The following is a 17,220-nucleotide window of genomic DNA, read 5'->3' as shown; positions in this document are numbered from 1 at the left end:
CCAGACTCCTTTTTTTGATCACGATTCCTTCTACTGAGGGTTCCCCTGGGAGCCTTGTGCACTGGAACAGCTCTCACCTCTTACCCTAGTGCAATGATTCCCAAAGTGGGCGCCACTGCCCCCTGGTGGGTGCTGCAGCAATCCAGGGAGGTGGTTATGGCCACACTTTTTTTTGTATTACATTCTATTCTGAGTTCAATAAATAGTTTCATACTTTCCAGGGGGCGCTAAGTAATATTTTTTCTGGAAAGGGGGCGGCAGGCCAAAAAAGTTTGGGAACCACTGCCCTAGTGAGACACGTCTTTCCTGATGCTGTTTTACATTGTCTTGGGTTGGAATATTGTTTCACCCTGTCTTTTGTTGGTTCTTCTGCTCCAGAAATATTTTTGAAGCTTTTTTTTTGGTATGTATGTGGTGTGAGGTGGGTTTGTATAGGCTCAGAGACATTCCTTACTCTTGCCATCTTTACTCTTGGAAGTGGAAATCCCTATTAATTCTTTTTTTTTTTTTTTAAATTTTAAACCCTTAACTTCTGTGTATTGACTTATAGGTGGAAGATTGGTAAGGGTAGGCAATGGGGGTCAAGTGACTTGCCCAGGGTCACACAGCTGGGAAGTGTCTGAGGCCGGATTTGAACCTAGGACCTCCTGTCTCTAGGCCTGGCTCTCAATCCACTGAGCTACCCAGCTGCCCCCTATTAATTCTTAAAAAACAAACAAGCAAACAACAACAACAAAAACTCTTACCTCCCTTAGTATCAATTTTAAGCCAGAAGAGTGGTATATGCAAGGCAATCGGGGTTAAGGGACTCGCCCAGGGTCATACAGTTGTAACTGTCTGAGTCCAGATTTGAAACCAGAACCTCCCATCTCCAGGCCTGTCTCTCTATCCATTGAGCCACCCAGCTGCTCCCTCCCTATTAATTCTTAATCATGAATCATTTACTACCTGAAAAGGCAAAAGCCATCATAACTATAAAATTTACTCAGAAGACGGCAAAAGCAAGAATTGCCAAAACATAACAACTCACCCATAAATCTAGATTACATTGTCTTACCAATTTATAGTGTCTTTGGAGGGGTAGGAAGAGAGTAGAATACAAACTTTTAGAAACCTAGCAATATGGCACATAACTAAAGAAACCAGGTGCTCAGGGTATCTCAGAAATCTGGAATGCAGACCTGTGATCTCTGAAGGGGTAGAGTTGTACCATATATCACTTGTTCCTCTTCTGAGCCCCTTTACTCTCTTGATGGATAAAGCTGCTTTGTTGCTTCTTTTGGGCCACTGAAATAGGGCTAGGTTCCTTTAGCTAACAGTAGCCTAAAGCCTGAGGTCTTCAGAGTTTCCCAAAAGTTATTTCTTAGTTGGATGATGAGACATTATGACATTTTTTTCAGTGAAAAGTAGTTCCCTTTAATCCTCATATAGTCTTGCTCTCTATTACATTTAAGAAATTCTTGTCTCTATAGATACAGAGGACATTGAAGGGCAATGTAGATAAGTCTTTGAGGGTTTTCTCTACTCCCAACCTATAGAAGGAGCTAAAAATCAAATTGGCCTTTATCCTGCTCTTCACATAGTATGGGATATCTTCCCCCCAAGCTCCCCAAATTGGGTCCTAGTGGCAAAGCTTTTCTTCAATCAGATCAGCCTCCTGCATCATCTGTAGAGCATTTCTGTCTTCATGTGAATGGAGCTTCAGGAGCTATGCTAAGCTCCTATCAGTATCTCAGCTCCTTTGACTTCTGTAGCCTCTTAACTTCCCTTTTTCCAACTTCTCAGCTTCATCAGCTTCTGTGTTCTGTCTCCTGTAAATAGCTTCTCTCATCTTCTCAGCTACCTTCTCAAGTGGCTTTGATGCCTCATATTAGGACCTTCTTATATGGAATAACCCATCTCTAATTTAGGCTGACAAATTAAATCCAATTTCCATCAGAGATAGCATAAATAATGGTTAAAAATAGCCCCTTATTTCCAGTGCTCCAGTTGGGATGCTTTTACTTTATCTTGCCCTCACCAAGACTTTCACCTCCTTTCCTGATCATCTTCATATTATGCTGCTGGGGAAATCTTCCATTATATCTAGCTCCTCTTTGTGAGTGGTCTTCCCCCATTAGAATAAAAACTCCTTGAGGGCAGAGACTGTCTTACTTGCATGTGTTTATAACCCCAGAGTTTAGCATTATGCTTTACTCATAATAAATACTTAACAAATATTTTATTTACCTACTTTTATTTCAGATTTTCAGTAATAAATTTCTAGGTTCTAAAAACAATCCTATGTAATCCTACATTCCTGAAGGGTTGTGGCATTAGAGCAAAAGTTCCACTGGGTATGATCAAGCTGAAAAGATTTGTTTTGGAAAGAGTATGATCCTGGCAACAGATTTTGTCTGCTGCCTAAGGACCAATCTAGCAAAATATGATCTTGGTAATATATGTTAACTGAGAACCAAACAGGCTAAAGTGATTCAATTAAATGCTGATAGGAAGGGCCTAATATTACATTGCTAGAGAAGCTATAAACTTTGATTTTAAAAATCAAGATTAAGATATATATATATATATTAAGAGATGTAAAGCTGTTCATGCTCATTGACCTAGAGATCCCATCACTAGGGTTAGATCCTAAGAGCAATATTGAGAGGGTAAAAAACTATATATGTATAAAAATATTCATTGAAGCTTTGTTGTTATGACAAAATAACTAGAAATAACACAAATACAATGAATGGGAGAAATGGCTGAATAAATTGTGATATTTGAATATAATTCATTGTATTATGTTATTGAAATGATAAATATTGGAAACACTAAAAAAATTAAAAACTAACCCTATGTAAATCAATTGCTAGTGTAATAGGTATAGGCTTTAGAAGTAGAAAAGAAGATTTTTGCAGACAGACTAAGGGAAAAAGGCTTGGCTGCCAGCCAGGGACATACTAAATAGAATGAAGGGAAAAAAACTGTTTTGCCCTTGTGGACTCTGGTCAAACTGGGAAAGGGAGAGGGTGTGGATGCCTTTACTTGCCCAGTGAGGAGCCCAAGGAGAGTGGAGTTACCACTGTCAAGGAAGACCTTCCAGGGTAGATCAAGTGAGCAAGAAGATCTAGCTGGGGAGGTAGACATCCCAGTCTGAGACAAGCTCCTTGATTAGTATCTCCTGGATTTACCTTTCTGTGGACCCATTTCCTGTGCCACCAAGAGTTGCTGAAGAAGACATGATTTTGTGAGAGACCCATTTTCCCTTCTAATCTGTAATAGTCTGATAGTGCAGTGTAGGCTTTAACCCATTCTCCCAGCCCCTGCATAGTCCCTAGTGTTTAGATTCAGTGTGACCTTTCCCATTAACCCTGACCCCCTATTATTATTAAAACCTGTGGTTATAAACCCTCCTGTCACTCACTTGCTGGTTTCTCATACTCCCTGGCTGGGTGGATCAGTGTGGCAGTTAAGGCCCAACAGTCACTCCTGTCAGTTGCCCAAACCATTCATTGAACTGTATTTCCCAGCTTGTAAAGTCCTCACCTATTGTCCATTCCTGTCTCCTACTCGCCCTTCTGAACCCAGTTAAATATTTAATTTAATCCCCAGTTTTTCCCCCATAATACTAGGAAACAATGCATTAAATTAATAAATACTTTTGCCTCAAATAGGGGTTGCTTTCTTTCAGACCCTCTCAATATTCTAATCTGAGAAGCTGCTTTTTCTCAAATCCTCTGAACTGTCTGTGTTTTATTTTACCTCATATACTAAATTAAGGTCAAAATAGATACATGCCTTAGGCATAAAGGGTCATATCCCAAACAAATTAGGAGAGAATGGAAATTTTTTTCTGTCAGATACAAGGATCAAATAAAAGATAGAGACATGGGAGGCAAAATAAATACTTTTGATTACATGAAATTAATAAAATTTTGCATGAACAAAACAAATGCAGTCAAAATTAGAAGGAAAGTAGGAAAATGAGGAGAAAACTTTGCAGCAAATTTCTCTCAAATATATAGAAAACTGGGGGCAGCTGGGTGGCTCAGTGGATTGAGAGCCAGGCCTAGAGACGGGAGGTCCTAGGTTCAAATCCGGCCTCAGACACTTCCCAGCTGTGTGACCCTGGGCAAGTCACTTGACCCCCATTGCCCACCCTTACCACTCTTCCACATATAAGTCAATACACAGAAGTTAAGGGTTTAAAAAAAAAATCAAATATATAGAAAACTGAGTTAAACTTATAAGAATACAAGTCATTCTCCAATTTTTAAATGGTTAGAGCACGTGAAAAGGCAATTTTCAGAAGAAAAAATGGAAAATATCTATAGTCATGAAAAAATGTTCTAAATCACTATTGATTAGAGAAATGCAAATTAAAACAACTCTGAGAAATGTTTAAAAAAAAAAACAACTCTGAAGTTCTACCTCACACCTATCAGACCTGGAATATGATAGAAAAGGAAAGTAACAAATGTTGGAGGAAATGTGGAAAAAATTGCAACCCTAATATATTGTTAATAGAATTGTAAACTGATTCAACCATTTTAAAGAACAATTTAGAATTATGCCTAAAGGGCTATAAAACTATACACACTCTTTGACCCAGCAATACCACTACTAAGTCTATACCTCAAATAGATTTTTTTTAGAAGAAGGAAGAGATCTATATCTACAAAAATATTTATAACAGTCCTTTTTTGTAGTAGCAAAGAATTGAAATTTAAAGGGATGTCCAGTTGGGGAATGAGTGAACAAATTGTGGTGTATGATTGTAACGAAATACTATTGTGCTGTAAGAAATGATAGAAGGGTTGATTTCAGAAAAATCTGGGAAGATTTACATGAGCTGATGCAAAATGAAGTGAGAAGAACTAAGGAAACATTGTCCATAGTAATAAAAATCAAAAACAAATAAGTGGAAGACTTAACTATACTTATCAATACAATGATCTACTATTTCAAAGGATTCATGATGAAAAATGTTATGTCCAGAGAGAGAATTGATGGACTCTTGAGTGCAGATTTTTTTTCACTTTCTTTATTTTTCTTGTTGTTGCAACATAGCTAGTATAAAAATTTATTTTGAATGACTTCTCATATATAATGAGTATCCTATTACTTGCCTTCTCAATGAGTGGAGGAGAGGGTAGAGTGAGTGTGAGGATTTGTAACTTAAAATTTGAAAAACAAGTGTTAAAAAAAAGAAAAACCTCTATGTTTTGTCTCAAGTCAATTTTCTCTGGTTTTTTTTTTGCATCTTTTAGGAGAATGTTCATATTAAAAGGGGAGCAGGTGGTACTTTTCAAATATATTTCCTGAGATGTCATCATGTGAATTTAATATAAATTGTTCTCCTCTTTCCTTTTAGAAAGGAAAGTTTTGAAAACCCATTTTAGTCCTAGGTCTCAGTCCTACCCTTTGATTGGACACCCATGCATGAGAGGATGAGCAAGTGGCTCTCTGGAAGGAAGACATTTACGTCTTGTTCCATGTGATTCCTAGCATATGGAAGACTGGCATCTGACCTAGATTGAGGTCAGGTCTCCCAAAAAGGGAGACTCAGAAGGAATGATATTACCGGGGTTACAAATTAGGAATGGGAGGAAGTGGCAAGTTTCTTGATCTGAGATCTTGCCTGGTGGGGCATTTTGTGGACTGGCTTTGGCTAGGAAGCAGTGCACTGGCCTTTTGACTTTGCCTGGAGTGGCCTCTCTTGGCTAATGAACAGAGGCATGAGGTGACCAGCAAATTCAGATTAGCTAGGCACAGCCATGTGACTGTGCTTCTTTTCTCTCTCTCTCTCTCTAGTCAGCTTTTTTCTCTCTACTAAATAATTACAAATTAACATATGGTCTCCAGAGAATTTTAATCCTAATACATCATAGGAACAATAGTAATAAAATATTGCTTCCATAAACTGAAGAAGACCTGAATTAAAATTTTTCTTCCGACATTAGCTGTGTGAATGTAGGTGAGTCACCTTAACTTCTCTTTATCTGTTTCTTCATGAATAAAATGGATGAGTTGGCCTCATTGGCCTCTATGATCCCTTCCAGCTCTAACTCCAAGATCCTGTGACTCTTTTTCTTCTCATGGCATCCTCACGTTATTTTCTCCTGGGTACAATATCTTTGTTTATCAGTATTCTCAGCTGAACTCTTTCAGCTGGTTCTTCTTCACAGCTCTATTCCTAAATTCTCCTGAATCCGTAGCTGACTCTCTTCTTTGCTGTTAGGGGTCAATATCGTCAACAAATTATCTCAACATCCTGTTGGGTATGGTGATTCCTGCTGGTCCGATTTTTTGTTGCTCAACTATTTTTAGTCATGTTCTACTCTTTGTGACTCCATTTGGGATTTTCTTGGCAAAGATATTGGAGGTGTTTGCCCTTTCCTTCTCCAGCTCATTTTACTGATGAAGAAACTGAGGCAAGCAGGGTTAGGTGACTTGTACCCAAGGTCCCATAGCTTCTAAGTGTCTGAGACAAGATTTGAGCTTAGGAAGATGAGTCTTCCTGACTCTAGCCACTGCTCCTCCTCGCTACTGGCCCATTAGCTAGACTGTCATTTGATATAGTCAAAAGAATCCCCAGATGAGACCAAGTTGATTCAGATCTATTTCCCAGAGGGACCAAAGTAGCCTTGGGAATCCAAGCTTTCCTTGGGCTCACTATTAAATATTTTGATGAGCTTATCTTTATATAATAATTTTAGCCACAGTAATCCATTTATATAGTACTTTAAGGTATCTCTTTGCTTCTTTAAATGACCCATGATTCCATCTGTTCATGTGCTCCCCCAACCAGAGCAGATCACAATTACTTCATGCTCTTCATGAGTTACTGTGGTTCCCCAAATTTACTTGCTGGGCAGTTAGGTGGTGTAGTGGATAGAGTTCTGGGCTTCAAGTCAGGAAGATCCATCTTCTTGAAATCAAATCGCACTTTTTTTTTCAATTACATGTAGAAATGATTTTTGACAGTTGTTTTCTGACATTTTATGATCCAGATTTTCTCCCTCCTTCCTTTCCCTCCCCCCAAGTGGTAAATAATCTGATAGAGGTTATACCAGTACTGCCTTAGACATATCCTAGCTGTGTGACCTTGGGCAAGTCATTTCACCTTGTTTGTCTCAGTTTCTTCATCTGTAAAATGAGTCAGAGAAGGAAATGGCAAAGCACTCCAATATCTCTATTAAGAAAATCCCCAATGGGGGTGTGAAGAGTCAGATACAGCTGAAAGGAATGAACAACAATAATATTCACAAGCACTTGCACTTGAGCTATGAATCTCTCTGCAATCACCGAGGCTGGTTTTCAGGTGACAGAAACACAGTGTGACATGAATTCTCTGCTCAAAGTGCTTCTTGTTTAGCAGTTGCTTTCAGAATGTTGCTTCCTTGGCTTAGCCTTTTAAAAATGCCCAGTCAAATCATGAATTTTTAAGACTGATGATAAAGCATGCCTTCGGCTTCTTGGCAGAGAGGTGATGACCTAGAGGTCCAGAATGAGACATACATTCTCAGAAATGGCCTAGGTTTTGATTTATTTTGTTTGACTATTCTTATGCATTAAAAAGTCATTCAGGATAGAGGAGAGAGATGAGTTAGCCAAAGATTAGGTCAAAGTGAAAAGCTCATTAATAAAACATTTTAAAGTATGTGGAAGAAAACAAAAAGAAATTCAGAAGGTGAGGCAAATAGGACAATTTTGTTAATTACTAGCTAGATGGTCACGCACTGGATTGAGTCCTGAGCCTGGAGTCAGGAAGACCCGAGTTCAAATGTGACCTTAGATAACTTACTAGCTGTGTGAGCTTGGGCAAGTCACTTAACCTCCATTTACCTTAATCCACAAGAGAAAGAAATAGCAAATCATTCCAGTATTTTTGCCAAGAAAACCCCATGGACATTATTGGAGTGATTTGGTTCACAGCGTCATGAAGAGTCTGACATGACTAAGCGACAACATATTAAATTAAATGCACACTTTTAAGAATCACACACAAACAAATTTCATTGGTATATAGACAATCATCTGATTTATTCTTTGCATATCAGAATGTTCATTAATGGTTGTTAAGCTGATAACAACAACAACAACAAAAGAAAACGAATGCTTATTTGTTCCTTGTTTTACAGAAGACAGGTCATCTCTAGAGCACAAAAAGGCATGAGAGTTTAGGTTTAGCAGAGGTTAATGAGAAATTAGAAATCCAGCCTGGAAGAAAAATGAGCACATTCACTAATTAAGGTCCTTATTAACACTTCTACTTTCAATTCAAGTCATTGGAGAAAAAAAAAACTCTTGTATCTTCTGCTTTTGTTTGCATTCTTTGTCAGCAAGCAATAATGCATCTTGTATTTCTCAACACGAAACCAAGGTCAGTCAATATTTTCCCCAGGAAATACATCTGATAAAGGCAGAAAGCATGACTTTTACATTTGGCCTTGGAACCAAAGTATAAATAGTCTTGCTGGGAAGGAGGCTTGGAGCTGAGGTCCTCCTATGTCTCCTGACTGCTTATTTGTATATCAAACTCCAGCTCAGGCTCAGGGATCTAGAGCCAGAACAGACCTCAGAGGTCTAGTCCAACCTCCTCCTTCAACCCTTGAGGAAACTGAGGCCTTGAGAGGTGAAATGACTCAAGGGAGAGTAGTAGACTTGGGCTTTAATTATGCTGTAGAACAGCGAGCTTGGAATCAGGAAGATCTGAGTTCCAATCCGACCTGAGACATTTACTAGTTCTGTAACCCTGGACAAGTCACTTAAACTCTGTTTGCCTCAGTTTCCTCATCTGCAACATAGGGATAATAATTGCCCTTGCCTCCCAAGGTTGCTGTGAAGATCAAATGAGATAAGTGTAAAGTACTTAGCACAACGCTTGGCATATTATAAGCACTATACAAGTATTAAGATATTATTGTTATATCATCTCTCTCACTGGAATGTGGTCCTGGATGTCAGAGGTGATGCTTTTGCTCTCCTTTAAAATCTCTACTCCTTAAATGTTTGCTGAGGGGCAACTAAGTAGCTCAGTTTAAATGCCACTGTAATAGAGATCTCGTTGGAAAATGGGCTTCTGCTAGGTAGAGGATGGGACAAGGGTCTTGGGTCCTTGCTAAGGAAATGCAGAGCCCCCTGCACCTCCCCTTCACAGGATGGACTGCTGCATCAAAGAAGACTGGCTGCTGAGACAGGAAAGGGAAATACGTCTTCTTCAAATTTCTTTTTCCTCTTGGAAAGAGCTCTCCTGCTCCCTGTGATAGGGGAGCAAGAAGAGTTCTTCTTTCAGCACATGTACTGCTCAGGCAAGCCTGAGTCCCTTGAGTACTTTGTGTCTCTTTTCCTGAGCATAGGTGATTAGATAGCAATCCTGAGATGGAAGTTTCCAGCCTTGGAAGCAACCTCATGAATTCAAAAAGTTGGAAGCATATCTCTAAAGAATACAATAACAGAAATAGTGTTTGAAGAATGACTTGTGCATGTCCACCTCCAGAGAAAGAACTGATAATACAAATAAGTAATTCATAGTTTTATAAATACACATTTTTTGGGTCAAATGATGCCTTCTCCACTGGGGGAGGGGAGAGAGAGAGTGGCTTGCCCAGGGTCACATAACTAGTGAATGTCTGAGATCAGATTTAGATTTACGTCTTCCTGACCCTGGTCCAGCTCCGCTACCTTAATAGTTATCATATCATAATCTTAATAGTTACCATATCATGTTTTAAGACTTTCTCAAAGCATACTTCTGAGCCTTTTGTGTTTGAAATATATATTTTGGTGGAGGTAGAGAAAATAAATAGGTTTTATACACCTGATCTACTTTTGCTTTGAATATCATTCTACTCTGATCTATCTTGGCAATCCATTTCAAAGAGATAGTAGGTATGAATCTATTCTTGAATTAAGTAATTAACTCTATTTACCCCCCAGGGTTTGGGGCAGGGACCTGAAGAGTCAGAGAATAGAGGCAGCTAGGTGGTTCAGTGGATAGAAAGTCAGAACTAGAGAGGGGAGATCCTAGGTTCAAATCTGACCTCAGATAATTTCTAGCTATGTGATCCGAGGCAAGTCACTTAACCTCCATTGCCTAGCCCTTACTGCTCTTCTGCCTTGGATTAGATACTTAATACTTATTCTAAGACAGAAGGCAAAAGGATTTTTTGAAAAATCAGAGAATGGCTCTTCCAACACTGAACCTGCTTTATATAAACCCAGAACTTGAGCCCCATAAAGAAAGAGGGTTCTCTAGTCCAACTGGGCCATCGGTTCCAAAAAAAATTGCTAACTCTTCTTTTTGACGTTAAATACTCTTCACAAACTAGCTTCCACCTCTTTTTCCAGCCTTATCATATGTTGTCATTGTTCAGTCATTTGCAGTTGTTTCCATTTGGGATTTTCTTGACAATGATAGTGGAGTAGTTTGCCATTTTCTTCTCTAGCTCATTTGACAGATGAGAAAATGGAGGTAAACAGGGTTAAGTCATTTGCCCAGGGTCACACAAGTATCTAAGGCCAGAATTGAACACAGGAAGATGGGTCTTCTTGATGCTGGGTCCAGGACTCTGATCACTATACCACCTAGTGTGAAATTGGGATTAACTCTCCCCTGCCCACTTTTAAGTTTAATCACCAGAAGTGTATACGCCCCCACATTTCCTTAAGTGAGGGGAGGTCCACAACCAACGTGCTAAGGTGGGTGACAACTCAGAAATGCCTGACTACTCCCTGGACAGTCCTAAGAAAATTCTAAAACTGTGACTGATCCCTGTAAAGTGGAAGGAAGGCACAGGAAGTGACACAAAGAAAGGTCTTTAAAAGTAGTTGCAACTTCCAGTGACCAGGTTTTTCTCTTTCAAACTTGGCCTTGGAGGAGCTCCAGCTTGGGACTTTGGACTGTTTCTGGTAAGACTGCTCTTGGATCTTCTCTTTGAACTACCACGTGGGTGAGTGAAAAAGCTAACTCTCCTTTCCTGACTTCTGGAGATATTAACACCAGATAGGCCTCTCTGTCTCTGAGGCTGTATAGGCAATACCTAATTTATCTCTGGGCCCTCCAGCTGGGCTTCTGGAGCCCTACTAGAGCAAATTCAGGCTCCAGAGCAGATATTTAGCTCGTTAAGCTAGATTTCTTACTCTACCCCTTTCTCATTTCTCTACTTTCACTCTTTCCCTCTATTTTATAAATAAATACTGCTAAAAAGTCATTTGACTTGAGATATATTAATTTCGGCAACCACAGTCTTATATATTTAGTCAAACCTTAATTTTTTAACCCTTACATTAGCTGCCCATATATTTACTCTTCCTTGCTCTTTCATCTAGCCAAACTGATCTTATTGTCTCACAAAGGACACACTATTTCTTGTCTTTATGACTTTGCACTGCTATCCCCCATGCCTAGAATATTAATAGTAATTCATGCTTTGAGATCTGTATACAGCATTACCCATGTTTTTGTCTTGGATCCTCATAACCATTCTGTGTAATGAAGCCTGAAGTATGCCTAACATGGAGACATTCTCCTATATCCTGCTTTCTCCTCCTCTGTGGATGAGAGTAGTTCCCTTTGATCCTGTAAACAACAGATTATGTCTTTAAAAACTGCTGGATTAGGACAGTTTCTTTTCTGCTATAGCTAGAGGATGAAGATCCCAGTTCACCCACAATTCACATGCCATGAATTGAACCTGGAGGGGTGGTACCTTTCCCATTTCCTTTTACCCTCCCTCTGAAAACTGGGCAGGGAGCATTACTGCATCTGTTCTGTTTCGTTTGTCCTTAGTTTTAGGGGATACCCTGATTTTGGTGATCCTTACTAATCCTGTGAGTTAAAGTCATGATGACCTTGGAGCCAAGATTCCAAAGGGGACATTAGTCAACCACTCTGGCACAGATGCCTAGAGAATCCAGGATGCCTGGGTCTTAAGCTTGAGATAGGTTTTGGACTCAGAATTTAGGACTGTATTTTATAGAAACTGAGCATGAACTGAAATGGTATGACATAGAGAATTATGCCTCTTCCATGTTGGTGAAGGGTATTCGTCAATTTGTTGTGATATTTTTTGAAGCATTGCTTTGTAAAAGTTAATATTATTGTTAGTAGTTAAAAGGAACCACTTCTTATATCTAAGGGAACATCATCCATGGAAGCTGGAGCCATGTCAGGGAATCTAGATACCCTTCAATCCCCCATGAAGGTACCAGAGAACTCTGGGAAAGGAGTGAAATATAATATAGGAAAAAGGAGTTCAAGGTGGTCCATGTTATACTTGTAAAGTAGAGATTATTATTGCCCCCATTTTATAGATGGGGAAATGGAAGTTCAGAGGGGTTGGGAACTCTCCAAGGTCACAAAGCTGCTAAGTATCTGTGGTAGGATTTGATTTCAGGTTTTCCTAGTTCCAGACCAGCTTTCTACCTACTGTATTGCTTAGCTGCTTGGAATGTATTCCCTCTTCACCTCAAATTCTTAGAATTCTTGGGATTCTTTCAAAATTTAGTTTACCATGGCTCTTTTTACATTAAATATTTCCTGATTCCTGATTCCCTCCACTCACAGTGGTTAGAGTCCTGGACCCAGCATCAGGAAGACTCATTTTCCCATCTCACTCAACATCTCCTCCCCTTCATCTCCCCCCAAACTCCTGGAGAACACAAATAGAAAATCTGAGATAATCTCTGCTTTGTTTAAGATGGAAAAGGCAATTTATGAAAGCAGGTTTAGTGACAGCATAGACAGAAAGACCCAGAAGTCCTAGCAGTTCAGTGGTAGGGTGAATGGTTAGATCTAGACAGGGCACCTGTGCTGGCACCAACCTCCTCTGTCCTGCCTTCCAATGGGAATTGTTAAATTTTCAACTGGAAAATTGTCAAATGCTAAGACTCAGTCTGATTTATTGTTTTGTCAATGTCTAGACTTAGGAAAATGATGGAGAAAATGTTTTTAAATAAAAATTAAACTTTAAAGTATGTCATGGGAACTTTTTTTTTCAGAGTCAGTTGTTAAACATTTCCCAGCACATCTGTGGACTTGGATGTCCTTTGGCTTCATCATTTAAGTCAAATGACAAGGCTAGAGACTTCAGATCATAGAGTCAGGGCAGTTGGTAGCTGGTATTCTCCATTTTATCTGAATGACTAGCTGGGGATTCCTTGCTCATCCAAACCCTGAGAACATTCAAGCAACCCTATGAATTCTGGAAAGGTCTGGGGAGAGGGCACAAGGGAAGAACAACTCTAGTGGTAGGTCTGAATATACACACATACATACCTTGTGTCCATCTATATATAAAAATATAAACTTATTCAGGGCAGGAATTGCTTTGTTTATATCTATAAATAGATTCCCTGTGCCCCTCACAGTGCCCGGCACAGAGTTTATGTACAAAAATGCTTTTTGGTTGATTAAAATGCCCCTTCGTGGGACTTTGCCTTTAATCTTTTAACTGTAAAACACTGATTAGCACAGAGAGTTAGTTCCTCAGCCCTCTTTCTCTGCTAATGTGAGCCCAAGGAAGAAGGGATGTCAGGCTGCTGATGGATGGTGCTTGGAACCAGGAGCCCCTCCACCATTTTCAGAGGCAGAAATTAGTCTTCTCAGTAGAATTTCTTCAGGCTGCAATGCCAGTTTCTGCCAGCAGAGGAAGATCTAGCCCCATCTTAGCATCACTAAAACACAATGTCGGGGCTAGAAAATCATCTGTTTCAGTGTCTTCTGGATTGCAGCCCAGCAAAAGCAAAAATGTCTTTTTTTTCCTCCTCTTTCTTTTTGCCTTTAATTCTACTCTACATCGCAGGTACCAGGGGATTTGAGACAACAAGTAAAAAGGAACATAGGTGCATATGTGTTTAAATCTCCTATAGATGTATGTATTACATAGATATAAGCATTCGCATTACAGAATTTTGGTAAGGATCAAAAGAAATTATACGTACACATATATGTATTCCCATACACAATATTGTGCTAGAGGCTGCTTGTATCAGAGCCAACTGTTCAATGTTAGATAAGAGCATTTACACCACGGAAATAAGCAATGTTACAAATAAGGACTTAATATAATTGTTTAGATTTCAGACAGAGATGAAGAAAATGTTCATAATGCAGCTTAAACTTTTTTTTGAGCCCTTCCCTTCTGTCTTAGAATTGATACTAAGTATTGGTTCCAAGGACCTCCTGCTTTTAACAGCAATATTGTTCAATGATCAACTGTGAATAAATGAACTATTTATCAGCAGTGCTAGGATCCAGGACAGCTCCAAGGGACTTATGGTGAAAAAAATCTATCTGCCTCTATAGAAAGAACTGATGGAACCTGAATGCAGATTGAAACATTACCATTCTTCATTTTATTTCCTCCAGGAGTTTTTCTCTAGTGTAAATGATATGTGTCTTCTTTCACAACATGATGAACATGAAAATATGGACTGTATAATGACACGTGTACAACCTATTTCAGATTATCTGCCATCTTGGAGAAGATAGGGGTGGGAAGAAAGGCGAGAACACAGATTGCAACATGTTAGAAAACAATAATTAAAAATTGTATTCATATGTAAAATTTAAAAAAATTTTAATTCCCCCTTCCTTTCTCTTTAGCATCTTCAGGCTCTCATCTCCACTGCCTTCTTACCCTTTATCTATAGTATGCTCAGGTTAATCATCATTTTTTTCTTTCACTTTTCCACCCCCTCTAACTATTTTTTTATTTACTTTTTAATGAACATTTTACTATTTTATTTGCTATTTTCTTCAGACTTTATCCAAGATGTGCTTCCATAGAGCATCAGTTAGTAGATCAGAAACAGAAGGGACCTTAGAGATCATGTAGTACAATCTCTTAATTTTATAGATGAGAAAACTGAGGCTCAGAGGGGTCAAATGACTTAACTAAGGTCACACAGATATGCTATGTCAGAGCTGGGATTTGAATTCACATCCAACAGACTCCAAATTCAACAATTTTTTAAAAAAACACTTAACTTCTGTGTATTGGCTCCTATGTGGAAGAGTGGTAAGGGTGGGCAAAGGGGGTCAAGTGACTTGCCCAGGGTCACACAGCTGGGAAGTGTCTGAGGCCAGCTTTGAACCTAGGACCTCCCATCTCTAGGCCTGGCTCTCAATCCACTGAGCTACCCAGCTGCCCCCTCAACAATTTTTTTATTTTACCACATTGCTTCCCTTATTCCTTCCACATTCTCACCACTCCCTTTCTCCTTAATATTCTATATTCTACAATGTAGTTTCTTTCTCAATTGCTCTTTTGAAACAACATCTTGAAAAGTCATTGGGAAAGTCCCAATAGCCTAACTTAGTGGCCTTCTCAAAGATCAGCTTAGTCATATCTTTCACTTCTACTTTGCATAAGTCCTCTGTTCTAGCCAGATTGATCTGTTTACTATTCACTGGACATTCCTTTTGCTTTCCAACTCCAGGTCTTTGCTTACACCATTTCTTTCACTTTCTTTTAAAAATATTTTTCCATGGTTACATGATTCTTGTTGTCTCCTCTCCCTTTCATTCCTTTCTTTTAAAGTGCTCTCCTGCCTTCCTTCTGCCTATTCAAATCAAAATATCACAGTCTACCCCTTCCATGAGTCTTAGCACAGTGCCTGACAGAGAAAGGACTTAATAAACACACTTGTTAATTGATCACTTGATTCCTAGGTCACTCCAACTCCCAAAGCTCACTGCTTCTTCTAATAAAACTCAGTTTCTGTTTACATTGTTTTGATAGTTTATCATGGGCTCCTTTGTGATACTGATGTAATTGCTACCCTTAAAAAGCTTGTAGACTGTCGCTCATGCCTGGAATAAACTCCCTCCTCACCTCAAACACTAAGCTTTTGGGAACACAGAGTAGTCCCAGCTAGCTAATGTTTAATTCTGTTTTTTGAATCATATTCCAAGGTCTCCAAGGCCTGCATCTCCATTACCCCTCTATTAATGCTCCATTACCAGCTAGATTAGCTACATTAACTCTCTCTAGCTAGACAGCACAGTGGATAGAATGCTGGGTCTGGGTTTAGGGCAGTTATTCCCGAAGTGGGCACTGCAGCGATCCAGGAAGGCGGTGATGGCCACAGGTGCATTTATCTTTCCTATTAATTGCTATTAAAATTTAAAAAAATAATAATTTCCAGGGGGCTAAGTAATATTTTTTTCTGGAAAGGGAGCTGTAGGCCAAAAAAGTTTGGGAACCACTGGTCTAGGGTGAGGAAGTCTCATCTTTCAGAGTTCAAGTCCTGTATTTGATACTTATAAGCTATATGTCCCAGGGAGCATCATTTAACTGTGTTTGCCTCAGTTTTCTAACCTGTAAAATGAACTAGAGAAGGAAAGGACAAACCAGTCTGATATCTTTGCCAAGAAAATTGAGAAAATTCCAGTATTTTTGTCAAATGGGGTCATGAAGAATCGAAAGCAATTGAAAAACAACTGCACAAAGCTTAGAGTTAGAAAGTATGTGTGATTCCCAGTTGAGGTTTTAGTAGATAAAACACACATCCAAGTGGAAGCCAACTGTCAAGGGCTCTGGCATCATGTCTCCCAGTTTCCCAATTCCAAAACTAATTTTCTCTCCTCTGTAAATAAGTGAGAGGGAGAAAGGAGCTGACACAAAACTAAATCTAGAAGGAAAAGATAATTATATTTTCACTGCCTAGCAATATTTCTGCCTTTGTTATATATATGTTACCAGCCATGACTTTTTAAGCTTTGAGCTTCCCTTACATCTATAAATATAAAATCTCTTCAAAATTATACAGATTAAATGCAAAGGTTGTTGTTATTCAGTTGTGTTCTACTCTTCGTGACCCCATTTGAGATTTCTTGGCAAAGATATTAGAATGGTTTGCCATTTCCTTCTCAGATTCATTTTAAAGATGAGGAAACTGAGACAACCAAGGTTAAGTGACTTGCTCAGGAGCACACAGCTAGAAAATGTCTGAGGCTGGATTTGAACTCAGGAAAATGAGTTTTCTTGTCAGCACTCTATTCACTATGCAACCTAGCTGTAAAGGTAGAGAGTACTAATTACTGGGGAGATTGGGAAAGGTAGGATCTGAGATGTACTTTAAAGAAAGCTAGGAAGGGGTAGCTAGGTGGCTCAGTGGATTGAGAGCCAGACCTAGAGATAAGAGGTCCTGGGTTCAAATCTGATCTTGATCTTGGACACTTCCTAGCTGTCTGATCCTGAGCAAGTCACTTAACTCCCATTGCCT

This window comes from Gracilinanus agilis, chromosome 2 (assembly GCF_016433145.1).
Source record: "Gracilinanus agilis isolate LMUSP501 chromosome 2, AgileGrace, whole genome shotgun sequence".
NCBI classification, from domain to species: Eukaryota; Metazoa; Chordata; class Mammalia; order Didelphimorphia; family Didelphidae; genus Gracilinanus; species Gracilinanus agilis.
The sequence above is the reverse complement of the archived record's forward strand: the minus strand, read 5'-3'. Positions refer to the sequence as shown.